Source organism: Eleutherodactylus coqui, chromosome 1, assembly GCF_035609145.1.
Source record: "Eleutherodactylus coqui strain aEleCoq1 chromosome 1, aEleCoq1.hap1, whole genome shotgun sequence".
Taxonomy (NCBI): Eukaryota; Metazoa; Chordata; class Amphibia; order Anura; family Eleutherodactylidae; genus Eleutherodactylus; species Eleutherodactylus coqui.
In genome coordinates, this window is record NC_089837.1 from 4,011,698 (window position 1) to 4,039,480 (window position 27,783).

General features: G+C 58.8%; 1 pseudogene; it reads right to left on the reverse strand.

Annotated features, from left to right (window-relative positions):
* The window catches only part of LOC136617211 (zinc finger protein 665-like), a 515,737-nt pseudogene extending 488,418 nt beyond the window's left edge, over positions 1 to 27,319 (reverse strand).
* Positions 27,320 to 27,783: the final 464 nt, after the last annotated feature.

A 27,783-nucleotide genomic window follows, 5' to 3' on the forward strand; every position in this document is an offset into this window, starting at 1 on the left:
GCAGGGAAGGTAAGTGAATAACTTCTGTATGGCTCATAATTAATGCACGATGTATATTACAAAGTGCATTAATATGGCCATACAGAAGTGTATAGACCCACTTGCTGTCGCGGGACAACCCCTTTAAGGCTGTTTAACACGGGACACCCCGTCGGGCGCAGATGTCAGCGGTAATCAATCATTCTTCTGCTTTTACGCAGGATTGAGTATCGCTCAATGAATAGAGGCGGGATTATTCTGGCCCGCTCGCCTCCATTCATAAGTGAACAACTGCCCGTTTACACGGATCCGTCATTCAGTTTTCTGCATACATTTACACTGAATGATAATCGTTCAGATTCCTACGATTTACCTGCCTGTGTAAAAGGGCCCCAACGCCCTTCTCCATCCTCTGGTGCCCCCCCTACATCTCTCATCACCACTACGGACTTTGACAACATCAGCAACAGCTTCACCATAGCGTCATTGCAACCCCTCTACAAAGCTTGTGCGGCCCCTCCCTGTAACCTGCTCTTCCACCATAACCTAAGGAAAAGCTCCTCCATGCTACCTTCCAAGTCTTCTGGAGTAGAACATCCCCTCAACCCCTCTACAAAGCTTCTCCGGCCTCTCCTCGTAACCCGCTCCTCCACCATTACCAAATAAAAGCTCTCCACTCTACCATCCACGTCTACTGGAGTAACACATCCACCTCAACCCCCCTACAAAGCTTCTCCAGCCTCTCTCCACAACCCGCTCCTCCACCATAACCTAAGGAAAAGCTCTCCACGCTACCTTCCAAGTCTACTGGAATAGCACATCCACCTGAACCCCTCTACAAAGCTTCTCCGGCCTCTCCCAGTAACCCGCTCCTCCACCATTACCAAATAAAGGCTCTCCACTCTACCATCCACGTCTACTGGAGTAACACATCCACCACAACCCCCCTACAAAGCTTCTCCAGCCTCTCTCCACAACCCGCTCCTCCACCATAACCTAAGGAAAAACTCTTCACAATACCTTTCAAGTCTACGTGAGTAGAATGTCCCCTCTACAAAGCTTCTCCGGCCTTTCCCCGTAACCCGCTCCTCCCCATAACCTAAGAAAAAGCTCTCTGCACTACCTTTCAAGTCTACTGGAGTAGAATGTCCCCTCTACAAAGCTGTTCCACCATAACCTAAGGAAAAGCTCTCCACTCAACCTTTCAAGTCGACTGGAGTAGAGCATCCACCTCAACCCCTCTACAAAGCTTCTCCAACCTCTCCCCGTAACCCGCTCATCCACCATTACCAAAAGGAAAAGCTCTCCATGCTACCCTGCAACTCTACTGGAGTAGCACATCCACATTAAACCCTCGTCCAAGTCTCGTTTTGGCGAGCTACAATGTGGCTTCCAGTTCCAGCACTCAACTGCTCAGGACTCGCCTCAAACATGCTCCTCCACCATTACTGAGGGGAAAACTCTCCACCCTACTCTCCAAATCACTCCTCACCAGCGGTACACTTGACCCAACCTCATCTCCAACCTGTTCATCCAGCCCTGACCCATCTCTTCAACATTTCACTCACCACCGGCATCTTTCCTTCACTTTCTAAACAAGTAACCATAATACTTCTCATCCAGAAGTCATCCCTTGATCTTTTCTTCAGCAATCCCCCCTTCTCTTTGCTCCCATCTATTTCAAAACTACTGGAATATCACGTCCACCTTAAAATGTCCTCCCACCTCAAGTCTCTCGTCAACCAGCTGCAATCTGGCTTCCAACCCCACCAAACCGCCCAAACCAAAACCACTAACGCCCATGACATTACTTTGTCATCCTGCTGCTTGACTCGTCTTCTGCCCTCCACACCATCGCTTCCTTCTGCTACAATGTCTTTCCATCTTGTACCTCAATGACCAAACATTTAGGGGCTTATTATTCAAATACAACAGTTTCATGGTGCAAATTATGCCAGAAACCGGTCTCACACGCTTTGCACCATATTTATTAGGCATTTTCCAAAAGGGTGTGGCCTAAAACACAACATAAATTGAGCCAAATTGCGTGAAATATTTGGTGTAACCTAAGCCAACTAACAGGTGGTCTAAAGCGGGACGAGACCATCATACAATCCAAGAGATCGAGCGTGCAGCAGCGCTGCTGTGATACAGCTTACATATTGTAAGTCTGCACTAAGCTTTAGACTGCCTTCGTTTATTGGTGCGTTTACAATAGATGTCTAAAACTGCGCCAAGAGTGAGGCGCACGGAATATTAGACAAAGTTACAAATAGCTTACAAAAAAAAAGAAGATCCGACAAACTCGTTATCCCCCCAAAACTGGGCGTGTCCAGCTCCAGTCCGTCTTCCCGACACATGTATGAGGCATTATTACAAAAAGAGTACGTAAGAAGTGGCGCTACGAAAACCTAATGAAAGTCGGCGTAAATGAAGAGGAGGTTGGCGTATGGGGTAGGCTGGGTTTTTTCTAGATTTTGCCCCATTTTTTGTTTTATCATTCTTTTGACTGCTGACTAATTATTTTATATCAGACTAGCTTACCCGTCGCTCGTTGCTGCGAAGACAGACAGACATACATTCGTTTTTATATATCTAGATAACAACCAATCACAGCGCAGTTTTTTTAGGTTACCTCAGTGGTATAATATATAACCAATCACAGCGCAGCTTTCATGTTACCTCAGCTTTATAATATATAACACCCAATCACAGCACGGCTTTCATGTTACCTCAGTATAATATATAACACCCAATCACAGTGCAGCTTATATGTTACCTCAGCAGTATAAAATATAACAACCAATCACAGCGCAGCTTTCATGTTACGTCAGCAGTAAGAGAAATAACAACCAATCACAGCGCAACTTTTATTCTGCCTCAGCAATATAAAAAATAGCAACCAATCACAGCGCAGCTTTCATGTTACCTCAGCGGTATAATATATAACAACCAATCACAGCGCAGCTTTTATGTTACCTCAGTATAATATATAACAGCCAATCACAGCGCAGCTTTCATGTTACCTCAGCATTCTCAATATCCAGGAATTGTCTTGTGATACGTTCGGCGGATGCATCATCTTGTAGTTGAACACGCCTCTCGTTGCTCGTAATGCCTTTTGCTTTTGTGCTTGAGATGGAAATCAAACGATCTTTGTCTGGGGGGGCATAACTGTCGGCGATGCTCGCACGCACCCCACCTATCGTGGAAAGATGTACTATGCCAGTAATCTTCCCAGCAGTGTACTCAACAACTTCCCATTAACTTTTCCTATTTATGACATAATCAATGCTCGTGCCAAATTTCACGTTTCTATGACATTGGGAAGCGAGAAAATTCGATTCCGTACGTAAAATTTGGACGCTAATTCTTTTGCGCTAGAATTGAATAATCGAGTTGGGACCCATTAGCTTTTCCTATTTATGACATAGTCAATGCTCCTGCCAAATTTCATGTTTCTACGACATCGGGAAGTGAGAGAATTAGTGGCAATGATGGAAATCGAACGATCTACGTGGCTCTGTACGTGTCATAATAGAGCCTTAATGACATCACAATGCAGCTTTAACTGTCAGACATCCAGTGATGGAAATCAAACGATCTACGTGGGGGGGGGGGGGGGGTCGTAACTGTTGACGACGCTCGCGCGCGCGCCATTTATCGTAGGATAGTTGTACTATGCCAGTAATCTTCCCAGGAGTGTACTCAACAACTTCCCAAAGTTTCATGGCGATCGGATGAATGGTGTAGTAGCGCATAAAGGACAAACAGACAGACACACAGACAGACACGCAGACACACAGACAGACAGACACACAGACAGACACGCAGACACACACGCATACAGACATACATTCAATTTTATATATATAGATGATGCAGAATTGTGAAGCTCGGACAGTATCTGTGAATTGGCGCATTTTGAAGCACAAGGTACTCTACGTGGACAGGGTGGGTTTTTTCATGTTTTTGCCCCATTTTATGAGTTAAAATCAATAATTAGACTGCTGGCTATTCTTTTTTGCATATTAGGGCATAAGGCAGACTTTAATTTGTGGTGCATAACGGATCACCATTAAGGGCGCACAGCACTATGAGAAAATTGGCGCATCTTTCCTATTTTTGGTGCAGCATAAATTGTGCTAAATATACGCCAACCTTAGTAAGGGCCTTAATGTCTCCCACATGACATCCTCTCTGGTGGAGCCCCCGAGGCTCTGTCCTGGCCCCTACTCTCCATCTACCAGGACACAGTTTTTAGTGCCACCTTCACGCTGATGACACTCAGATCTTCCTCTCGGGCCGGATGTTATCTACACGCTTCAGAATCCCAGAGGGTCCATCAGCCACATCCTCCTCCTCCAGCTTTCTGACACTCAAGATGGAAAAGACTGAACTCACTTTCCCCCCATCCCACCAGACAATGGCTCTGTTCCTTCCGCTGTCTCAAGGTAATCTGGGATTTGCCCGCACCTTCACAGCCCACGCGCCGACCCTCACCATCTCTGCCATCAGCAGCTCCGTCATCTTGGTGAGTTCTAGGATCTTCTTTATCAGGGAGTGAGGGGGAGGTTCTGTGATTAGGTTCCACCCACTGGACTCCTGGAGATGGATGATGGGAATCGCTGTCTTCTTCACTACTGTGTACTCCTGTGGATGGAGAGAGACACTCTTACAAGATTAAAATGGTGAATTGGTTAAGAATGATGTTGAGAAGGCCGAACTTCTAAATTCCTATTTTGTATCTGTTTTCTCTCAGAAAGTAGATGTAACATCAACTGATCTTCCCTGTGCTATTGGGGGGATATAAGAATGCAGGCTATCTGTAAGCAGAGAGATGGTGAGGGAACACTTAGCTAACTTACATGAATTCAAGAAGATCGAGAAGTCCCAGAAGATTGGAAAAGGGCAAATGTTGTCCCCATCTTTAAAAAAGGGAAGAAGGTGGATTCAGGAAACTACAGGCCTGTGAGCCTGACTTCTATACCGGGAAAGATCTCTGAACAAATTATTAACCCCTTAGTGACGGTGCCAAATTTTGAAAATCTGACGTGTGTCACTTAACATAGCCTAACTCCGTAAAGGCTTAACATATCCAAGTGATTCTGACATTGTTTTTTCGCCACATGTTGTACTTCATATAGGTGGAAAAATAGGCGATAGAATTTATGAATATTTATTAAGAGTGCCAAAATTGGGAAAATTTTGAAACAGTCATTTTTTCACATTTTCAACTGTAATTACGCTAATATGTCCAAACATACTGTACACATTGTTGATAAGATATATATTTCCATCTGTTTACTTTATTCTGGAAGCACGTTTGAAAAACTTTCATGTTTTTTTTAACCATTTAGATGATGTACAAATTTCACATTGATTATCAGCATTTTGAGGAAGACTTTGTTTTCCTACACTGAGCCAAGATTGCAAAGGCTCCTAGGTGTCAGAATGATAGAGACCCCCACAAATGACCCCATTTTATAAACTGCACCTCTTAATGTACTCTGCCGCGGATTTCCGTGGTGGATTTGCTTTAAATGGTATTTTTGCATGCCGATATCTGCACACATTGCTATCAATGTGATAGTAATGTTGCCGATCCGCGCAGAATCTGCTGGCAAATTGGAGCATGTCACGTTTTTTTCTTCTGCGCGTGAAAAACGCAATTCTTTTAAAATGCCATCCGCGAGTGCAAAAATCAATTTAATGGACGGTCAATGATTCCCTATGGGCAAAATCCACTGCGGAATCCGCAATTCCATTTAGCTAGTGGACATGAGGCCTTAGGATTGACACCCCAAAATGGATCCCCCCGTTTGTCCTGTGTTCAGAGACATACCCATTGTGGCCCTAATCTTATGTCTGGATGCACAAAGGGGCCCAAACTGAAAGGAGTAGCCAGTGGCTTTCAGAACATAGATTTTCCTTGAAGGCCTTTTAGGCCCCATAGCACACATGTAGAGCTCTTGAGCACCCAAAACCAAAGAGAACCCCCACAAGTGACCCCATTTTGAAAACTAGACCCCTTAACAAATTTATCTAGGGGTGTACTGCGTATTTTGATCCCACAGTTTTTGAATGAATTCAAGCAAAGCAAAAGGAAAAAAGTTGTGATTTTTGTTTTTCGGCAATTCTGTCATTTTAAAAACAGCTTTTTTTGTACAGCACACACATGAAGGAAGACTTGCACCCCAAAATGGATCCCCCTGTTTGTCCCGTGTTCAGAGACATACCCATTGTGGCCCCAATCTGTATACAGGGCCCGTGGCTCGGCCTATAATGGAGGGAACACCCGTTGGGTTTCAGGGCACAACTGAATAAATTCGAGGCCCCATTGCCCACTTGTAGAATCATTAAACTACCAAAACCATAGAGGGACCCTACAAATGACCCCACTGTGAAAACTAGACCCCTTAACGCATCCATCTAGGGGGCTACTGCGGATTTTGACTCCACAATTCTTTGCAAAAATTATTATAAAGCAAAGTAAAAAATAAATTTCATTTTTTTTCATAAATTTGTCGTTTTCATGACAGTTTTCTTTGTTTTAAGCAGGGAACACTGGGGAGCCGCACCCCAAATGCTATAGCGCTAGTCCTTCTGTGTTCGGTAATACCCCCATTATAGCCCCAATCTGCATACAGGACACGTTGGTAGGCCTATAATGGAGGGACCATCTATTGGATTTCAGGGAGCAACTAAATAAAAATGACTCCCTAAAAAGCACCCCCCCCCTCCCCCCCGCCCTCCTGGCGTTTCCAGACAATAAGTTATGGGGGGCAGCAGTGATAAATATATAACAATAATGTGAATTGGTGTGGTAGGTTTCCCAGCAGGGGTAATTAGAGGCCAGGGTGGGATGGGCACAGGGGGCAATAACATCTCGTATCCCTCCTCCTCCCTTGTTTGGTGCAGACACGACACCTTTTTTGAGCATATTTTTTGGGTTGGGATGGGATGCAGAAAATGGCGCTCTGTGAGCCTTCGCACCTCCTCAGACTGTAATGCATCCTGAGGTGCGGCGGTCTCAGATAAAAGATGTTCAATGAGCTCCTCCTGGCAGCCCCCAGATGACTTATGTGAGTATTATAGGCAGCGGTCTGTAGATCGCTACCTTCTTATACCACGACCGCGTCTCTCCTTTTACCAGATATGGCTGTAGAGCCTGATCGGACAAATCGCCCCCCCCCCCCCATAAATTCGTTATAGTCCGTGACGCAGACCGGTTTTCCTTTCTGCGCTGCGGCCCCCTCTCTCTTACGGCAGCGCAGGTGTCTGCGGGCGCGGTGGGCAGCATAGGACACGTCTTTTTTTGTCATGCCACTTTATGGCAGTAAGGGGTCGTTTGCCAGCGGGTAAGGCGCTCCTCTGTCCACGCGTCTGGAAGCCAGGGATTGTGGGAAGCCCACCCTATTTCTGCGCACCGTTCCGCAGGCCCCCGTGTCTGCGTCGTGTAATGCCTTATAAAGGGGGGTGCTGGTGTAATAATTGTCCGTATATATGTGGTCCCCTTTACTTAAATATCGCCCCACGCGCTCCACATGATTTCCCCCTCACGCCGATATTTTCGGGACAGTTGGGGGGGTTTAGGTGGCGGTCTCTGCCCTCATAATATCGCATGTATATCCGCTCGCGCTCTCACTAATTTATAAAGCTTGACGCCAATACTAGCGCGTTTCGATGGAATGAATTGGCGAAAGGATAGACGGCCATTAAAGCTCCCGAGCGACTCGTCCGCCGCCACAGGGGGTAGAAATGGTTTTAAAGGAAGCTTTTAATGAAATAATAAGGGGCCGCACCTAGGACAAGCGCTCGTACGCCGGGTCATTTTCGGGGGTAATTTGCGTGTTATCGGCGAGATGGAAAAATCGCACGGTGTTTTCGAACTGCTGGCGGGGCATTACAGACGCAACCACAGGCGTCACATGAACGGCGCTGGCGGACCAGTAGGACCGTATGGAGGATTGTTTAACAAGTCCCACTAAAAGGACAAATCCCAGGAATTGTTTTAGCCCCGGGACATCTATGGGGGTCCACGTCCTGGAATATAGGTGGGGTGCGCGGTCATGTACTGCCCGGCGTAGGTGTTCGTCTGCCGGACAATAAGCTCCAGGACGGCATCGGCCCCACCGCGCCTACGCCAGCCCGGCCCCGCCGCGCCTACGCCAGCCCGGCCCCGCCTGCCCCGCCGCGCCGACGCCTGCCCGGGCCCCGCCGCGCCGACGCCTGCCCGGGCCCCGCCGCGCCGACGCCTGCCCGGGCCCCGCCGCGCCGACGCCTGCCCGGGCCCCGCCGCGCCGACGCCTGCCCGGGCCCCGCCGCGCCGACGCCTGCCCGGGCCCCGCCGCGCCGACGCCTGCCCGGGCCCCGCCGCGCCGACGCCTGCCCGGGCCCCGCCGCGCCGACGCCTGCCCGGGCCCCGCCGCGCCGACGCCTGCCCGGGCCCCGCCGCGCCGACGCCTGCCCGGGCCCCGCCGCGCCTACGCCTGCCCGGGCCCCGCCGCGCCTACGCCTGCCCGGGCCCCGCCGCGCCTACGCCTGCCCGGGCCCCGCCGCGCCTACGCCTGCCCGGGCCCCGCCGCGCCTACGCCTGCCCGGCCCCGCCGCGCCTACGCCTGCCCGGCCCCGCCGCGCCTACGCCTGCCCGGCCCCGCCGCGCCTACGCCTGCTCGGCCCCGCAGCGCCTACGATGCATTTTAGAATTTTTTTTAAATGGAGGTAGAGAAAACTAAAAAAAATAATATGTAACCCCCGAAAAAAAACGGCCGTGGGTATAGTGGGGTGATTAGGGTACAAGGGGCGGTGATTATGGGACGACGGCGGGGGTTTTTGTTTTTTTTCACTCTATATCGGACACGGTTTTTCGCTGCTGTCTCTCTCCTGTCACAAGTCTCTCTCAGTGCGGGGAGGAGATACGCCGGACTAACCGTGTCCGATATTTACTAAACATATGACATGGATGGCTGTGATAGGTTTATACCAGCCGCCCATGTCAGCAGGGACCAATCACTTTGGTCCCTGCAAGATACTATGCTAAAGGCAACTTTGGCATTAGACTCTTCTGCGCATGCGCTGTCGTTATTATCGGCAATTTTGGGGGCTTTGGGGACTATTTTCATCTCCCCTCACAGATCCGATCCGTGAGGTGAGATGAAACTTTACAACTTTGATCTTTTTAAAAACTTTTTCGTGATCGTCGCTATCCATAGGATAGCGGCGATCATGGAAGCGGGGACCACTCACCGCAGTCCCTGCTGAGAGACAGGAGCCAGGAGATTTTAATTCTCCTGGGCGATCCGGGCTCCTGCGCATGTGCCGTCATTTTTCCTTGGCGCGCATGAGCAGAAGCCCGCATCAATGGCAGATTACCGCGGGACATCTCGGAGGACGGGGGTATTTTCACCTCCCCTCATGGATCCAATCCATGAGGGGAGGTGAAACTTTTACTTTTTAAAACTTTTTCGTGATCGCCGTTTACCACCAGTAAACGGCGATCACGGGTCCAGGGACCGGTCCCCGGTGGCATCGCCTGTCTCTTGGCTACCTGCAGGTAGTCGGGAGACAGGAAATTAAAAATTTCCTGGGGGGGGGGGGGGAATATTGGCATTTGCGCCTTCGAAGCCATGTTTCTCCTGGCACGCATGTGCAGAATACCGCGGAGGGTCCGTATCATCGCCGGAGACCTAGGTGAGTAGTTTCAGCATCTTTTAACATTTTATTTACTTTAGTGCGATCGGCACTATCCATTGGATAGCACTGATCGCATTGCCAGGGGGGACTGCCCACTGCCAAGGATGACAGATACCTGCGGGCACCAACAACATGGAGCTGTCACGTCCAGAGCCTGAGGGGCTTTAATCCAAAGAGGATGCATGTTTCTACGTCCTCTAGGATTAAAGCCCACTTAGGCAGGACGTAAAAAGGCAATGAGGCCGTCACTAAGGGGTTAAACAGCATGTATGCAAGTACTTGGGTGAGAATGGAGTAATTAACCAGAGCCAGCATGGGTGTGTAACAAACTAGTCATGCCAGACTAATCTAATTTCCTTCCATGACAGAATCGCCGACTGGGCTGATCAGGGAGATGCGGTGGATATAGTATATCCTGACCTTAGTAAAGCATTTGACAAAGTATCTCATACCAGACTTATTTATAAAATGACCAAATCTGGGATTGACAAGGAAACTGTTAGGTGGATTCACAACTGGCTGAGTGATCGGACTCACAGAGTGGTCATAAATGGCTGCACATCCAAGTGGAAGAATGTATCAAGTGGGAACCACAAGGCTCTGTCCTAGGCCCAGTGATGGCCAACATTGTTATAAATGATCTGGAGGAGGGAATTGTGGGAAACTGATCAAACTAACGACACAAAGCTAGGAGGGATAGCTAACACTAGAGAAGAGAGGGTCAATATTCAGAAAGATCTAGAAAAGCTTGTACAGTGGTCGGCGACTAACAGAATGGTATTTAACACGGAGAAATGCAAAGTCCTACATCTGGGCAAGAAAAATGAAGAAAGCACATACAGAATGGGAGGAATTGGGCTAAGCAGCAGCACATGTGAAAAAGACTTGGGTATACTAATAGATCACAGACTGAACATGAGTCAACAATGTGATGCAGCAGCCAAAAAGGCAAACCCAATTCTGGGACGTATTAGGAGAAGCAGAGAGTCTAGATCATGTGAGGTCATTATCCCCCTCTACTCTTCCTTAGTCAGACCTCATCTGGAATACTGGGTCCAGTTCTGGGCACCCCACTTTATACAAGACCTCTACAAACTGGAGCAAGTTCAGAGAAGAGTCACCAAGATGGTGAGCGGTCTGCAAATCATGTCCTATGAGGAACGGGTAAAGGATCTGGGAATGTTTAGCAGAAGAGAAGGCTGAGAGGAGACTTAATAGCGGTCTACAAATGTCTGAAGGGCGGTCACAGTGCAGAGGGATCAGCCCTATTCTCATCTGTACAAGGAAAGACTAGAAGCAATGGGATGAAACTGAGAGGGAGGAGACACGGATTAGATATTAGACAGTGAGGGGATCAATGAGTGGAACAGGTTACCACAGGAGGTGGGGAGTTCTCCTTCAATGGATGTCTTCAAACAAAGGCTGGACAGACATCTGTCTGGGATGATTTAGTGAATCCTGCACCGAGAAGGGGATTAGACCCAATGACCCCCGAGGACCCCTGAGGACCCAATGACCCTGGAGGACCTTTCCAACTCTACCATTCTATGATTCTATGACTCAGGGATCTCACTGGCTGCCACCACCTCTCGGGGTTTCATGCTACACCACACAAATACAAGAAAGATGGGAGGAATGGAGAAAAGTTCACCTCTCCGGTCAGCAGGTAGATGATCTCCCAGGTGACGTCTAATATCCTTCTGGTGATCTCCTTCCTGTCCATCCTTGGGGGATCATTCAGGAGACGAAGCGGATGACAAACCCCACAACAGTGATAAATGCCCCTGAATACCAGAGATCAGCGGTGATGGTTCTTCCTATTCTGTGCTGCATGGAGAGAGATAAGCGGAGACATCCACCAGTCACATCTCCACGGATCACCAGACTTTCTTCTCACATAATATCCCGGTTTCTGTTGTAGCACTTTACAGATGAGAGAACAGACTGATCACACGTTACATACAGAAGGACACACGGCAGGAACATTTAGATGTTATTCAGCCATTTAATTACGGCTTGGGATCTTCGATTGGAACATACTGAGTAGAGATGTCCCCCCGCTTCTGATGTGCAGGCTGGATAGAAGTCAACATGATGGACATTGAAGATTACATCCTGGTCTAGGAAGAGGGGTATTGTTCTGCTGGAAGGAGGACCTGGTCAGCTGTATTACAATAGTGTAAGAAGGTCCTAGTCTCTTAACTCAGAAGGGTGAGAGGCCCCGACGGCAGGGCGGAGCGGAAGGGTGAGAGGCCCCGACGGCAGGGCGGAGCGGAAGGAGCAGGCGGAGCAGGCGAGGCCCCCGACGGCAGGGCGGAGCAGGCGGAGAAGGCGAGGCCCCCGACGGCAGGGCGGAGCAGGCGAGGCCCCCGACGGCAGGGCGGAGCAGGCGAGGCCCCGACGGCAGGGCGGAGGAGAAGGCGAGGCCCCGACGGCAGGGCGGAGGAGAAGGCGAGGCCCCGACGGCAGGGCGGAGGAGAAGGCGAGGCCCCCGACGGCAGGGCGGAGGAGAAGGCGAGGCCCCCGACGGCAGGGCGGAGGAGAAGGCGAGGCCCCCGACGGCAGGGCGGAGGAGAAGGCGAGGCCCCCGACGGCAGGGCGGAGGAGAAGGCGAGGCCCCCGACGGCAGGGCGGAGGGAGGAGAAGGCGAGGCCCCCGACGGCAGGGCGGAGGAGAAGGCGAGGCCCCCGACGGCAGGGCGGAGGAGAAGGCGAGGCCCCCGACGGCAGGGCGGAGGAGAAGGCGAGGCCCCCGACGGCAGGGCGGAGGAGAAGGCGAGGCCCCCGACGGCAGGGCGGAGGAGAAGGCGAGGCCCCCGACGGCAGGGCGGAGGAGAAGGCGAGGCCCCCGACGGCAGGGCGGAGGAGAAGGCGAGGCCCCCGACGGCAGGGCGGAGGAGAAGGCGAGGCCCCCGACGGCAGGGCGGAGGAGAAGGCGAGGCCCCCGACGGCAGGGCGGAGGAGAAGGCGAGGCCCCCGACGGCAGGGCGGAGGAGAAGGCGAGGCCCCCGACGGCAGGGCGGAGGAGAAGGCGAGGCCCCCGACGGCAGGGCGGAGGAGAAGGCGAGGCCCCCGACGGCAGGGCGGAGGAGAAGGCGAGGCCCCCGACGGCAGGGCGGAGGAGAAGGCGAGGCCCCCGACGGCAGGGCGGAGGAGAAGGCGAAGGCGAGGCCCCCGACGGCAGGGCGGAGGAGAAGGCGAAGGCGAGGCCCCCGACGGCAGGGCGGAGGAGAAGGCGAAGGCGAGGCCCCGACGGCAGGGCGGAGGAGAAGGAGAAGGCGAGGCCCCGACGGCAGGGCGGAGGAGAAGGAGAAGGCGAGGCCCCGACGGCAGGGCGGAGGAGAAGGAGAAGGCGAGGCCCCGACGGCAGGGCGGAGGAGAAGGAGAAGGCGAGGCCCCGACGGCAGGGCGGAGGAGAAGGAGAAGGCGAGGCCCCGACGGCAGGGCGGAGGAGAAGGAGAAGGCGAGGCCCCGACGGCAGGGCGGAGGAGAAGGAGAAGGCGAGGCCCCGACGGCAGGGCGGAGGAGAAGGAGAAGGCGAGGCCCCGACGGCAGGGCGGAGGAGAAGGAGAAGGCGAGGCCCCGACGGCAGGGCGGAGGAGAAGGAGAAGGCGAGGCCCCGACGGCAGGGCGGAGGAGAAGGAGAAGGCGAGGCCCCGACGGCAGGGCGGAGGAGAAGGAGAAGGCGAGGCCCCGACGGCAGGGCGGAGGAGAAGGAGAAGGCGAGGCCCCGACGGCAGGGCGGAGGAGAAGGAGAAGGCGAGGCCCCGACGGCAGGGCGGAGGAGAAGGAGAAGGCGAGGCCCCGACGGCAGGGCGGAGGAGAAGGAGAAGGCGAGGCCCCGACGGCAGGGCGGAGGAGAAGGAGAAGGCGAGGCCCCGACGGCAGGGCGGAGGAGAAGGAGAAGGCGAGGCCCCGACGGCAGGGCGGAGGAGAAGGAGAAGGCGAGGCCCCGACGGCAGGGCGGAGGAGAAGGAGAAGGCGAGGCCCCGACGGCAGGGCGGAGGAGAAGGAGAAGGCGAGGCCCCGACGGCAGGGCGGAGGAGAAGGAGAAGGCGAGGCCCCGACGGCAGGGCGGAGGAGAAGGAGAAGGCGAGGCCCCGACGGCAGGGCGGAGGAGAAGGAGAAGGCGAGGCCCCGACGGCAGGGCGGAGGAGAAGGAGAAGGCGAGGCCCCGACGGCAGGGCGGAGGAGAAGGAGAAGGCGAGGCCCCGACGGCAGGGCGGAGGAGAAGGAGAAGGCGAGGCCCCGACGGCAGGGCGGAGGAGAAGGAGAAGGCGAGGCCCCGACGGCAGGGCGGAGGAGAAGGAGAAGGCGAGGCCCCGACGGCAGGGCGGAGGAGAAGGAGAAGGCGAGGCCCCGACGGCAGGGCGGAGGAGAAGGAGAAGGCGAGGCCCCGACGGCAGGGCGGAGGAGAAGGAGAAGGCGAGGCCCCGACGGCAGGGCGGAGGAGAAGGAGAAGGCGAGGCCCCGACGGCAGGGCGGAGGAGAAGGAGAAGGCGAGGCCCCGACGGCAGGGCGGAGGAGAAGGAGAAGGCGAGGCCCCGACGGCAGGGCGGAGGAGAAGGAGAAGGCGAGGCCCCGACGGCAGGGCGGAGGAGAAGGAGAAGGCGAGGCCCCGACGGCAGGGCGGAGGAGAAGGAGAAGGCGAGGCCCCGACGGCAGGGCGGAGGAGAAGGCGAAGGCGAGGCCCCGACGGCAGGGCGGAGGAGAAGGCGAAGGCGAGGCCCCGACGGCAGGGCGGAGGAGAAGGCGAAGGCGAGGCCCCGACGGCAGGGCGGAGGAGAAGGCGAAGGCGAGGCCCCGACGGCAGGGCGGAGGAGAAGGCGAAGGCGAGGCCCCGACGGCAGGGCGGAGGAGAAGGCGAAGGCGAGGCCCCGACGGCAGGGCGGAGGAGAAGGCGAAGGCGAGGCCCCGACGGCAGGGCGGAGGAGAAGGCGAAGGCGAGGCCCCGACGGCAGGGCGGAGGAGAAGGCGAAGGCGAGGCCCCGACGGCAGGGCGGAGGAGAAGGCGAAGGCGAGGCCCCGACGGCAGGGCGGAGGAGAAGGCGAAGGCGAGGCCCCGACGGCAGGGCGGAGGAGAAGGCGAAGGCGAGGCCCCGACGGCAGGGCGGAGGAGAAGGCGAAGGCGAGGCCCCGACGGCAGGGCGGAGGAGAAGGCGAAGGCGAGGCCCCGACGGCAGGGCGGAGGAGAAGGCGAAGGCGAGGCCCCGACGGCAGGGCGGAGGAGAAGGCGAAGGCGAGGCCCCGACGGCAGGGCGGAGGAGAAGGCGAAGGCGAGGCCCCGACGGCAGGGCGGAGGAGAAGGCGAAGGCGAGGCCCCGACGGCAGGGCGGAGGAGAAGGCGAAGGCGAGGCCCCGACGGCAGGGCGGAGGAGAAGGCGAAGGCGAGGCCCCGACGGCAGGGCGGAGGAGAAGGCGAAGGCGAGGCCCCGACGGCAGGGCGGAGGAGAAGGCGAAGGCGAGGCCCCGACGGCAGGGCGGAGGAGAAGGCGAAGGCGAGGCCCCGACGGCAGGGCGGAGGAGAAGGCGAAGGCGAGGCCCCGACGGCAGGGCGGAGGAGAAGGCGAAGGCGAGGCCCCGACGGCAGGGCGGAGGAGAAGGCGAAGGCGAGGCCCCGACGGCAGGGCGGAGGAGAAGGCGAAGGCGAGGCCCCGACGGCAGGGCGGAGGAGAAGGCGAAGGCGAGGCCCCGACGGCAGGGCGGAGGAGAAGGCGAAGGCGAGGCCCCGACGGCAGGGCGGAGGAGAAGGCGAAGGCGAGGCCCCGACGGCAGGGCGGAGGAGAAGGCGAAGGCGAGGCCCCGACGGCAGGGCGGAGGAGAAGGCGAAGGCGAGGCCCCGACGGCAGGGCGGAGGAGAAGGCGAAGGCGAGGCCCCGACGGCAGGGCGGAGGAGAAGGCGAAGGCGAGGCCCCGACGGCAGGGCGGAGGAGAAGGCGAAGGCGAGGCCCCGACGGCAGGGCGGAGGAGAAGGCGAAGGCGAGGCCCCGACGGCAGGGCGGAGGAGAAGGCGAAGGCGAGGCCCCGACGGCAGGGCGGAGGAGAAGGCGAAGGCGAGGCCCCGACGGCAGGGCGGAGGAGAAGGCGAAGGCGAGGCCCCGACGGCAGGGCGGAGGAGAAGGCGAAGGCGAGGCCCCGACGGCAGGGCGGAGGAGAAGGCGAAGGCGAGGCCCCGACGGCAGGGCGGAGGAGAAGGCGAAGGCGAGGCCCCGACGGCAGGGCGGAGGAGAAGGCGAAGGCGAGGCCCCGACGGCAGGGCGGAGGAGAAGGCGAAGGCGAGGCCCCGACGGCAGGGCGGAGGAGAAGGCGAAGGCGAGGCCCCGACGGCAGGGCGGAGGAGAAGGCGAAGGCGAGGCCCCGACGGCAGGGCGGAGGAGAAGGCGAAGGCGAGGCCCCGACGGCAGGGCGGAGGAGAAGGCGAAGGCGAGGCCCCGACGGCAGGGCGGAGGAGAAGGCGAAGGCGAGGCCCCGACGGCAGGGCGGAGGAGAAGGCGAAGGCGAGGCCCCGACGGCAGGGCGGAGGAGAAGGCGAAGGCGAGGCCCCGACGGCAGGGCGGAGGAGAAGGCGAAGGCGAGGCCCCGACGGCAGGGCGGAGGAGAAGGCGAAGGCGAGGCCCCGACGGCAGGGCGGAGGAGAAGGCGAAGGCGAGGCCCCGACGGCAGGGCGGAGGAGAAGGCGAAGGCGAGGCCCCGACGGCAGGGCGGAGGAGAAGGCGAAGGCGAGGCCCCGACGGCAGGGCGGAGGAGAAGGCGAAGGCGAGGCCCCGACGGCAGGGCGGAGGAGAAGGCGAAGGCGAGGCCCCGACGGCAGGGCGGAGGAGAAGGCGAAGGCGAGGCCCCGACGGCAGGGCGGAGGAGAAGGCGAAGGCGAGGCCCCGACGGCAGGGCGGAGGAGAAGGCGAAGGCGAGGCCCCGACGGCAGGGCGGAGGAGAAGGCGAAGGCGAGGCCCCGACGGCAGGGCGGAGGAGAAGGCGAAGGCGAGGCCCCGACGGCAGGGCGGAGGAGAAGGCGAAGGCGAGGCCCCGACGGCAGGGCGGAGGAGAAGGCGAAGGCGAGGCCCCGACGGCAGGGCGGAGGAGAAGGCGAAGGCGAGGCCCCGACGGCAGGGCGGAGGAGAAGGCGAAGGCGAGGCCCCGACGGCAGGGCGGAGGAGAAGGCGAAGGCGAGGCCCCGACGGCAGGGCGGAGGAGAAGGCGAAGGCGAGGCCCCGACGGCAGGGCGGAGGAGAAGGCGAAGGCGAGGCCCCGACGGCAGGGCGGAGGAGAAGGCGAAGGCGAGGCCCCGACGGCAGGGCGGAGGAGAAGGCGAAGGCGAGGCCCCGACGGCAGGGCGGAGGAGAAGGCGAAGGCGAGGCCCCGACGGCAGGGCGGAGGAGAAGGCGAAGGCGAGGCCCCGACGGCAGGGCGGAGGAGAAGGCGAAGGCGAGGCCCCGACGGCAGGGCGGAGGAGAAGGCGAAGGCGAGGCCCCGACGGCAGGGCGGAGGAGAAGGCGAAGGCGAGGCCCCGACGGCAGGGCGGAGGAGAAGGCGAAGGCGAGGCCCCGACGGCAGGGCGGAGGAGAAGGCGAAGGCGAGGCCCCGACGGCAGGGCGGAGGAGAAGGCGAAGGCGAGGCCCCGACGGCAGGGCGGAGGAGAAGGCGAAGGCGAGGCCCCGACGGCAGGGCGGAGGAGAAGGCGAAGGCGAGGCCCCGACGGCAGGGAGGAGGAGAAGGCGAAGGCGAGGCCCCGACGGCAGGGCGGAGGAGAAGGCGAAGGCGAGGCCCCGACGGCAGGGCGGAGGAGAAGGCGAAGGCGAGGCCCCGACGGCAGGGAGGAGGAGAAGGCGAAGGCGAGGCCCCGACGGCAGGGAGGAGGAGAAGGCGAAGGAGAGGCCCCGACGGCAGGGAGGAGGAGAAGGCGAAGGCGAGGCCCCGACGGCAGGGAGGAGGAGAAGGCGAAGGAGAGGCCCCGACGGCAGGGAGGAGGAGAAGGCGAAGGAGAGGCCCCGACGGCAGGGAGGAGGAGAAGGCGAAGGAGAGGCCCCGACGGCAGGGAGGAGGAGAAGGCGAAGGAGAAGCCCCGACGGCAGGGAGGAGGAGGAGGAGAAGGAGAAGCCCCGACGGCAGGGAGGAGGAGAAGGAGAAGCCCCGACGGCAGGGAGGAGGAGAAGGAGAAGCCCCGACGGCAGGGAGGAGGAGAAGGAGAAGCCCCGACGGCAGGGAGGAGGAGAAGGAGAAGCCCCGACGGCAGGGAGGAGGAGAAGGAGAAGCCCCGACGGCAGGGAGGAGGAGAAGGAGAAGCCCCGACGGCAGGGAGGAGGAGAAGGAGAAGCCCCGACGGCAGGGAGGAGGAGAAGGAGAAGCCCCGACGGCAGGGAGGAGGAGAAGGAGAAGCCCCGACGGCAGGGAGGAGGAGAAGGAGAAGCCCCGACGGCAGGGAGGAGGAGAAGGAGAAGCCCCGACGGCAGGGAGGAGGAGAAGGAGAAGCCCCGACGGCAGGGAGGAGGAGAAGGAGAAGCCCCGACGGCAGGGAGGAGGAGAAGGCGAAGCCCCGACGGCAGGGAGGAGGAGAAGGCGAAGCCCCGACGGCAGGGAGGAGGAGAAGGCGAAGCCCCGACGGCAGGGAGGAGGAGAAGGCGAAGCCCCGACGGGAGGGAGGAGGAGAAGGAGAAGCCCCGACGGCAGGGAGGAGGAGAAGGAGAAGCCCCGACGGCAGGGAGGAGGAGAAGGAGAAGCCCCGACGGCAGGGAGGAGGAGAAGGAGAAGCCCCGACGGCAGGGAGGAGGAGAAGGCGAAGCCCCGACGGCAGGGAGGAGGAGAAGGCGAAGCCCCGACGGGAGGGAGGAGGAGAAGGAGAAGCCCCGACGGCAGGGAGGAGGAGAAGGAGAAGCCCCGACGGCAGGGAGGAGGAGAAGGAGAAGCCCCGACGGCAGGGAGGAGGAGAAGGAGAAGCCCCGACGGCAGGGAGGAGGAGAAGGAGAAGCCCCGATGGCAGGGAGTTAATGATGTAATGTAACTTGCTACCTTTATCCTTTGTATATAGAGATTATTCCTTTGTTTACAGATCTAGTGGCCTATTTTCACCACGAGGCGTAATTATCATACAGTTTGAATAAAGACTTATTTTTAGGGTCTTACTCTCTTTAAAGCGTCAGCTGAACTGAAGTCATGCTCCTTGCAGCTATACATACATGTAGACAAGAGGAGTGAGGGTCCCACTCACGAGAACTTACAGGGACGAGAGAGAGGGGCGACACCAGCACATGGCAGAGGAGGAGGAGGCGGCGACGCAGCCACCAGCGCAGGGCAGAGGAGGAGGAGGAGGCGGCGACGCAGCCACCAGCGCAGGGCAGAGGAGGAGGAGGAGGCGGCGACGCAGCCACCAGCGCAGGGCAGAGGAGGAGGAGGAGGCGGCGACGCAGCCACCAGCGCAGGGCAGAGAGGAGGAGGAGGAGGCGGCGACGCAGCCACCAGCGCAGGGCAGAGCAGGAGGAGGAGGCGGCGACGCAGCCACCAGCGCAGGGGCAGAGCAGGAGGAGGAGGCGGCGACGCAGCCACCAGCGCAGGGCAGAGCAGGAGGAGGAGGCGGGCGACGCAGCCACCAGCGCAGGGCAGAGCAGGAGGAGGAGGCGGCGACGCAGCCACCAGCGCAGGGCAGAGGAGGAGGAGGAGGCGGCGACGCAGCCACCAGCGCAGGGCAGAGGAGGAGGAGGAGGCCGGCGACGCAGCCACCAGCGCAGGGCAGAGGAGGAGGAGGAGGCGGCGACGCAGCCACCAGCGCAGGGCAGAGGAGGAGGAGGAGAGGCGGCGACGCAGCCACCCAGCGCAGGGCAGAGGAGGAGGGAGGAGGCGGCGACGCAGCCACCAGCGCAGGGCAGGAGGAGGAGGAGGAGGCGGCGACGCAGCCACCAGCGCCGGGCAGAGGAGGAGGAGGAGGCGGCGACGCAGCCACCAGCGCCGGGCAGAGGAGGAGGAGGAGGAGGCGGCGACGCAGCCACCAGCGCCGGGCAGAGGAGGAGGAGGAGGCGGCGACGCAGCCACCAGCGCCGGGCAGAGGAGGAGGAGGAGGAGGCGGCGACGCAGCCACCAGCGCCGGGCAGAGGAGGAGGAGGAGAGGCGGCGACGCAGCCACCAGCGCCGGGCAGAGGAGGAGGAGGAGGCGGCGACGCAGCCACCAGCGCCGGGCAGAGGAGGAGGAGGAGGAGGCGGCGACGCAGCCACCAGCGCCGGGCAGAGGAGGAGGAGGCGGCGGCGACGCAGCCACCAGCGCCGGGCAGAGGAGAGGAGCGGCGGCGACGCAGCCACCAGCGCCGGGCAGAGGAGGCGGCGGCGACGCAGCCACCAGCGCCGGCAGAGGCAGAGGAGGCGGCGGCGACGCAGCCACCAGCGCCGGGCAGAGGAGGCGGCGGCGACGCAGCCACCAGCGCCGGGCAGAGGAGGCGGCGGCGACGCAGCCACCAGCGCCGGGCAGAGGAGGCGGCGGGCGACGCAGCCACCAGCGCCGGGGCAGAGGAGGCGGCGGCGGCGACGCAGCCACCAGCGCCGGGCAGAGGAGGCGGCGGCGACGCAGCCACCAGCGCCGGGCAGAGGAGGCGGCGGCGACGCAGCCACCAGCGCCGGGCAGAGGAAGGCGGCGGCGACGCAGCCACCAGCGCCGGGCAGAGGAAGGCTGGCGGCGACGCAGCCACCAGCGCCGGGCAGAGGAGGCGGCGGCGACGCAGCCACCAGCGCCGGGCAGAGGAGGCGGCGGCGACGCAGCCACCAGCGCCGGGCAGAGAGGCGGCGGCGACGCAGCCACCAGCGCCGGGCAGAGGAGGCGGCGGCGACGCAGCCACCAGCGCCGGGCAGAGGAGGCGGCGGCGACGCAGCCACCAGCGCCGGGCAGAGGAGGAGGCGGCGACGCAGCCACCAGCGCCGGGCAGAGGAGGAGGGCGGCGACGCAGCCACCAGCGCCGGGCAGAGGAGGAGGCGGCGACGCAGCCACCAGCGCCGGGCAGAGGAGGAGGCGGCGACGCAGCACCAGCGCCGGCAGAGGAGGAGGCGGCGACGCAGCCACCAGCGCCGGGCAGAGGCAAGCCTGACTGCTGTGGAGAGTTTAATGAGGGGAGAACCGAAGAGGAGAATCAATCAGGGCAACAATAAGTTTTTGAGGTCTCCGCGGGGGGGCGGATCCGGCTGAGGTTGTTGAGCTGCAGGCCATACGAGTGAACAAGTGACTGAAGGAAAGATGGGAGCCACATATGACCCGAGCGCAGCGGGCGTACCGCGAGGTGTTATGGCGGCAGCGCAGATGGAGATCTCAGGATTACAGCAAGGAGCTCAGAGGACGTGCTGCTAGAGGCAGCGGACAATCACGTGTGTGTCGGAGGGAAGGGAAGCAGCATAGAACGGGGTGTTAATGGGAATAAATCCTATTCCAGAAGATTTCACTGGTCTGCTCCAGATTGGTGATAATTGGAAGCTTCATGCATGAATATATGTATTTGAACTCAGGGGTACTCCCCGTGAGCCCCCATACCCTTCTGGGTTATTGTAAGGAAGTACAATACAGTTATACTGAATGTGATGCACCAATTACATGCATGCCCCTCCCAACATCATAACAACTCCTGATTGGCCGAGTATGTAACGACGCTGCTGATTAACATATGTTTACCCCCCAGGTGTATGTCGCTATGTGAACACGTAATATCTAGGAAACACAACTAGAATAGACTATCAATAGCTCTGCCTGGACCAAGGAATCCAAGGGAGGAGATAAGGAGCAGCCCCCCCCCCCCCTCTTATGAGCGGTGGGCATCGCAGGTCTTTCTCATGAGAAACATCTCAGGACCTTGTAGAACTCGTGTAGGAGTGCATTTCAGGATACCAGCACAAGAATGAACCAGTTAACCATTTCACTGCTAGCTATTTCCTATGAAGGCGGACAGAGATAGATATATATATATATATGCACGCACATACACACACGCACATACATATATACATGCACACACACACAGGCTCCTTTAAGAAACACATTCATATTATTATTACTACAACGGGGGTCAGTAATGATAGTTTTGGGTTTCACTCCTCCACAGACTGAACAGGATGAGAGGAGGAGCCCCACCAGCAGGAGGAGACATTGAGCGCTCAGAGAGGTGGGAGGAGCTGGAGAGCACAGAGTCCTCAGGACCGACAGAGCGGAGCGTACCGAGGGGAGATCTACAGACCACAGCAGAGATCAGGGGGATCGGCAGGGAGCGTCGCCAGAAGATCATGTGACACTTTAATAAGAGCGGTTTCTGTAGAATGTGGAGAGCGATAACCAGACTGTAAGGGGTTAATGAGAGCGTCATCAGAGAGCCGATTAGAGGAGACCTCCCAGGAGTTTGGGGAGATTAGAGATGGGCGGCGGGCAGCACCACCGGGTGGTCCGAGAGACGCTCCCTTAGTAATGGGGAGGGGGGCGGCATGTTTAGTGGAGGAGGAGATAGCAGAAGAAAAAACCGGAATATTGTTGAGGTGACGGATGGCGGCCCGAGACCCAGAGGAGGAGGGACAACATAGCATCAAGTGATCTGATGGTGGCCAGAGACACAGAGGAGGAGGGACAACATAGCATCAAGTGATCTGATGGTGGCCAGAGACACAGAGGAGGAGGGACAACACAGGATCAAGCGATCTGATGGCCGCCGAAGACCAGGAGGAGGAGGGACAACATAGCATCAAGTGATCTGATGGTGGCCAGAGACACCGGAGGATGAGGGACAACACAGCATCAAGTGATCTGATGGTAGCCAGAGACCCAGAGGAGGAGGGACAACACAGCATCAAGTGATCTGATGGTAGCCAGAGACCCAGAGGAGGAGGGACAACACAGCATCAAGTGATCTGATGGTAGCCAGAGACCCAGAGGAGGAGGGACAACACAGCATCAAGTGATCTGATGGTAGCCAGAGACCCAGAGGAGGAGGGACAACACAGCATCAAGTGATCTGATGGTAGCCAGAGACCCAGAGGAGGAGGGACAACACAGCATCAAGTGATCTGATGGTAGCCAGAGACCCAGAGGAGGAGGGACAACACAGCATCAAGTGATCTGATGGTAGCCAGAGACCCAGAGGAGGAGGGACAACACAGCATCAAGTGATCTGATGGTAGCCAGAGACCCAGAGGAGGAGGGACAACACAGTATCAAGTGATCTGATGGTAGCCAGAGACCCAGAGGAGGAGGGACAACACAGCATCAAGCGATCTGATGGTGGCCAGAGACCCAGAGGAGGAGGGACAACACAGGATCAAGCGATCTGATGGCCGCCGAAGACCAGGAGGAGGAGGGACAACATAGCATCAAGTGATCTGATGGCGGCTGGAGACCCGGAGGAGGAGGGACAACATAGCATCAAGCGATCTGATGGCGGCCAGAGACCCGGAGGAGGGACAACACAGCATCAAGCGATCTGATGGCAGCCCGAGACCCGGCGTAGGAGGGACAACACAGCATCTAGCGATCTCATGGCGGCTGGAGACCAGGAGGAGGAGGGACAACACAGCATCAAGCGATCTGATGGCGGCTGGAGACCAGGAGGAGGAGGGACAACATAGCATCAAGCGATCTGATGGCGGCCAGAGACCCGGAGGAGGGACAACACAGCATCAAGCGATCTGATGGCAGCCCGAGACCCGGCGGAGGAGGGACAACACAGCATCTAGCGATCTCATGGCGGCTGGAGACCAGGAGGAGGAGGGACAACACAGCATCAAGCGATCTGATGGCGGCTGGAGACCAGGAGGAGGAGGGACAACATAGCATCAAGTGATCTGATGGTGGCCAGAGACACAGAGGAGGAGGGACAACACAGGATCAAGCGATCTGATGGCCGCCGAAGACCAGGAGGAGGAGGGACAACATAGCATCAAGTGATCTGATGGTGGCCAGAGACACCGGAGGATGAGGGACAACACAGCATCAAGTGATCTGATGGTAGCCAGAGACCCAGAGGAGGAGGGACAACACAGCATCAAGTGATCTGATGGTAGCCAGAGACCCAGAGGAGGAGGGACAACACAGCATCAAGTGATCTGATGGTAGCCAGAGACCCAGAGGAGGAGGGACAACACAGCATCAAGTGATCTGATGGTAGCCAGAGACCCAGAGGAGGAGGGACAACACAGCATCAAGTGATCTGATGGTAGCCAGAGACCCAGAGGAGGAGGGACAACACAGCATCAAGCGATCTGATGGTGGCCAGAGACCCAGAGGAGGAGGGACAACACAGGATCAAGCGATCTGATGGCCGCCGAAGACCAGGAGGAGGAGGGACAACATAGCATCAAGCGATCTGATGGCGGCCCGAGACCCGGGAGAGGAGGGACAACACAGCATCAAGCGATCTGATGGCGGCCCGAGACCCGGCGGAGGAGGGACAACACAGGATCAAGCGATCTGATGGCCGCAGTCATCACTGGATAACAGCTGGAGATCTTGTCCTCCTGGCAGGCCGTTGCTGCTACACAACTGTTCTCACGGGACGGTCAGCAGCAGGTTGTTACGTCTGAACTGAAGGAGCAGTGAAGGAATTAGCGCCATTCCGGCGTCGCCGCGGTCACACTCCGCGATTATCAGCCTCGTGATCCAGGGATTAGCTGAATGATGTGAGAGCGCCTCCACGGATCACACACTCCGTTCTGGGGGCTGTCCATCCGCCGCGCTCTCATCGTGTCTCACTGTAACAGACCTCCTTGTTCTCGCCGTCTGCCGACCGCCCCCCGGGCCGCGTGTCTCCATCAGTGCGGTGCCGCCGTACCTCCTCGCTGACTCTGACCCTTCCACCACTCACGCATTCAGTCACCTGTCCACACGTCACACCAGAAGCTCTTCCTATCACTCCAGGAGCCCTCAGAAGCTCTTCCCGTCACTCGAGGAGCCCCTCCACTGCAGAGCCCCCTGAAGCTCTTCCTGTCACTCCAGGAGCCCCCCACTGCATATCCCTCAGAAGCTGTTCCTGTCACTCCAGGAGCCCCCCACTGCAGAGCCCTCAGAAGCTGTTCCTGTCACTCCAGGAGCCCTCCACTGCAGAGCCCTCAGAAGCTGTTCCTGTCACTCCAGGAGCCCTCCACTGCAGAGCCCTCAGAAGCTGTTCCTGTCACTCCAGGAGCCCTCCACTGCAGAGCCCTCAGAAGCTGTTCCTGTCACTCCAGGAGCCCTCCACTGCAGAGCGCTCAGAAGCTCTTCCTGTCACTCCAGGAGCCCTCCCACTGCAGAGCCCTCAGAAGCTCTTCCTGTCACTCCAGGAGCCCTCCCACTGCAGAGCCCTCAGAAGCTCTTCCTGTCACTCCAGGAGCCCTCCCACTGCAGAGCCCTCAGAAGCTCTTCCTGTCACTCCAGGAGCCCTCCCACTGCAGAGCCCTCAGAAGCTCTTCCTGTCACTCCAGGAGCCCTCCCACTGCAGAGCCCTCAGAAGCTCTTCCTGTCACTCCAGGAGCCCTCCCACTGCAGAGCCCTCAGAAGCTCTTCCTGTCACTCCAGGAGCCCTCCCACTGCAGAGCCCTCAGAAGCTCTTCCTGTCACTCCAGGAGCCCTCCCACTGCAGAGCCCTCAGAAGCTCTTCCTGTCACTCCAGGAGCCCTCCCACTGCAGAGCCCTCAGAAGCTCTTCCTGTCACTCCAGGAGCCCTCCCACTGCAGAGCCCTCAGAAGCTCTTCCTGTCACTCCAGGAGCCCTCCCACTGCAGAGCCCTCAGAAGCTCTTCCTGTCACTCCAGGAGCCCTCCCACTGCAGAGCCCTCAGAAGCTCTTCCTGTCACTCCAGGAGCCCTCCACTGGAGAGCCCTCAGAAGCTCTTCCTGTCACTCCAGGAGCCCCCCACTGCAGAGCCCTCAGAAGCTCTTCCTGTCACTCCAGGAGCCCCCCACTGCAGAGCCCTCAGAAGCTCTTCCTGTCACTCCAGGAGCCCCCCACTGCAGAGGCCTCAGAAGCTCTTCCTGTCACTCCAGGAGCCCCCCACTGCAGAGCCCTCAGAAGCTCTTCCTGTCACTCCAGGAACCCCCTACTGCAGAGCCCTCAGAAGCTCTTCCTGTCATTCCAGGAGCCCCCCACTGCAGAGCCCTCAGAAGCTCTTCCTGTCACTCCAGGAGCCCTCCACTGCAGAGCCCTCAGAAGCTCTTCCTGTCACTCCAGGAGCCCTCCACTGCAGAGCCCTCAGAAGCTCTTCCTGTCACTCCAGGAGCCCCCCACTGCAGAGCCCTCAGAAGCTCTTCCTGTCACTCCAGGAGGCATATTAACACATTCTGCCGCAGTTCTCCAGCGCGGCCGATTCACCCAATCAGCTGGCTGGAATCGGCACATGTGACTACACAGCGTGCACGCGGATTGCCTGCAGCAGCCGTGTGCACTACACACTACAGTTAAGCAGCACGGGGTTAGGGTTTAGGGTTAGGTTTAGGGTTAGGTTTACGGTTGTGTTTAGGGTTAGGGTTGGGGTTAGGGTTAAGCTTTAGGGTTAGTGTTTAGGGTTAGGTTTAGGGTTGGGGTTAGGTTTAGTTAACCCTAAACCTAACCCTAAACCTAACCCCGTGCTGCTTAAGTGGAGTGTGTAGTACACGGCTGCTTAACTGTACTGTGTAGTGCACACGGCTGCTGCAGGCAATCCGCGTGCACGCTGTGTAGTCACATGTGCCGATTCCAGCCAGCTGATTGGGTGAATCGGCCGCGCTGGAGAACTGCGGCAGAATGTGTTAATATGCCTCCAGGAGCCCTCCACTGCAGAGCCCTCAGAAGCTCTTCCTGTCACTCCAGGAGCCCTCCACTGCAGAGCCCTCAGAAGCTCTTCCTGTCACTCCAGGAGCCCCCCACTGCAGAGCCCTCAGAAGCTCTTCCTGTCACTCCAGGAGCCCCCCACTGCAGAGCCCTCAGAAGCTCTTCCTGTCACTCCAGGAGCCCCCCACTGCGGAGCCCTCAGAAGCTCTTCCTGTCACTCCAGGAGCCCACCACTGCAGAGCCCTCAGAAGCTCTTCCTGTCACTCCAGGAGCCCACCACTGCAGAGCCCTCAGAAGCTCTTCCTGTCACTCCAGGAGCCCTCCCACTGCAGAGCCCTCAGAAGCTCTTCCTGTCACTCCAGGAGCCCCCCACTGCAGAGCCCTCAGAAGCTCTTCCTGTCACTCCAGGAGCCCCCCACTGCAGAGCCCTCAGAAGCTCTTCCTGTCACCCTCATCCATCTCATCTCCCCTGCACCGACACGGTCACCATGACATTGACTGAGCTCGGCCTGCAATACCTCGTCCGGCCGCTGCACTGGAGGCTCCCTGCAGAAATCCGCTCAGCACGCCGGCCCAGCAAACAGTTACGTGGCGGGGGCCCGGGGGCCACCAATGACGGGCGGGGCGTCATGAAGAGGTGAATGCACCGCTGGGTCCCTACTAACGGGGTGTCCGCCCGCCGCAGGAGGGGGTCTGACTGCCGAGCCCCCCCGACCTCCGGTACTCTGCAGCGGCTCCGGTGGGGCTGACTAGTACGGGGTCCCCTCCTCCCTGCGGGGGGCGCAGTAACCTCTCAGCGAGACGATAACACACCGCGCGCTGCATTCTGGGAGGAAACAAGTAACGGAGAGGAGCGCCGCGAGCACCTACCGTACAGACCGGCGGATAACAGCTGAAGGACCTGTGGTGACGTCAGCGTCATGTGATCAGGGGGCGGAGCTCTGCGGTGGGCAGAAGTGACACCACAGGACCTGTGATGACGTCAGTGTCATGTGATGTGAGGGGGCGGGGCCTTATGTGACAGGAAAGCGAGAAAGTGATGGTTTTTAGGGCCAAACCGCCGGCCGCTGGGGGGCGCTCCACCGCTCCTCCTCGGGACTGTTCCACTCGGCGCCAGCAGGAAGACCGCATAGTGCGATTTGCCCCGCCCGCAGTGCTACCGCATGTGAGGGATGCTGGGAGCTGTACCATTCATATACACACCATGGGGGTGGTTAGCTCTGGTCCCCGCAGGGCTGGGTTCATCCGCACATTGTAGGTTCCCCTGTGTTTGTGTTGGTTTTTTATGGTTTCCTGGCCACGCCCATACTAAGAGGTAAGTACGGCCCCTGCGCATATATTTATATTCAACCCAAACAACCAATCAGTGTGAATCAGCCAACCCAAA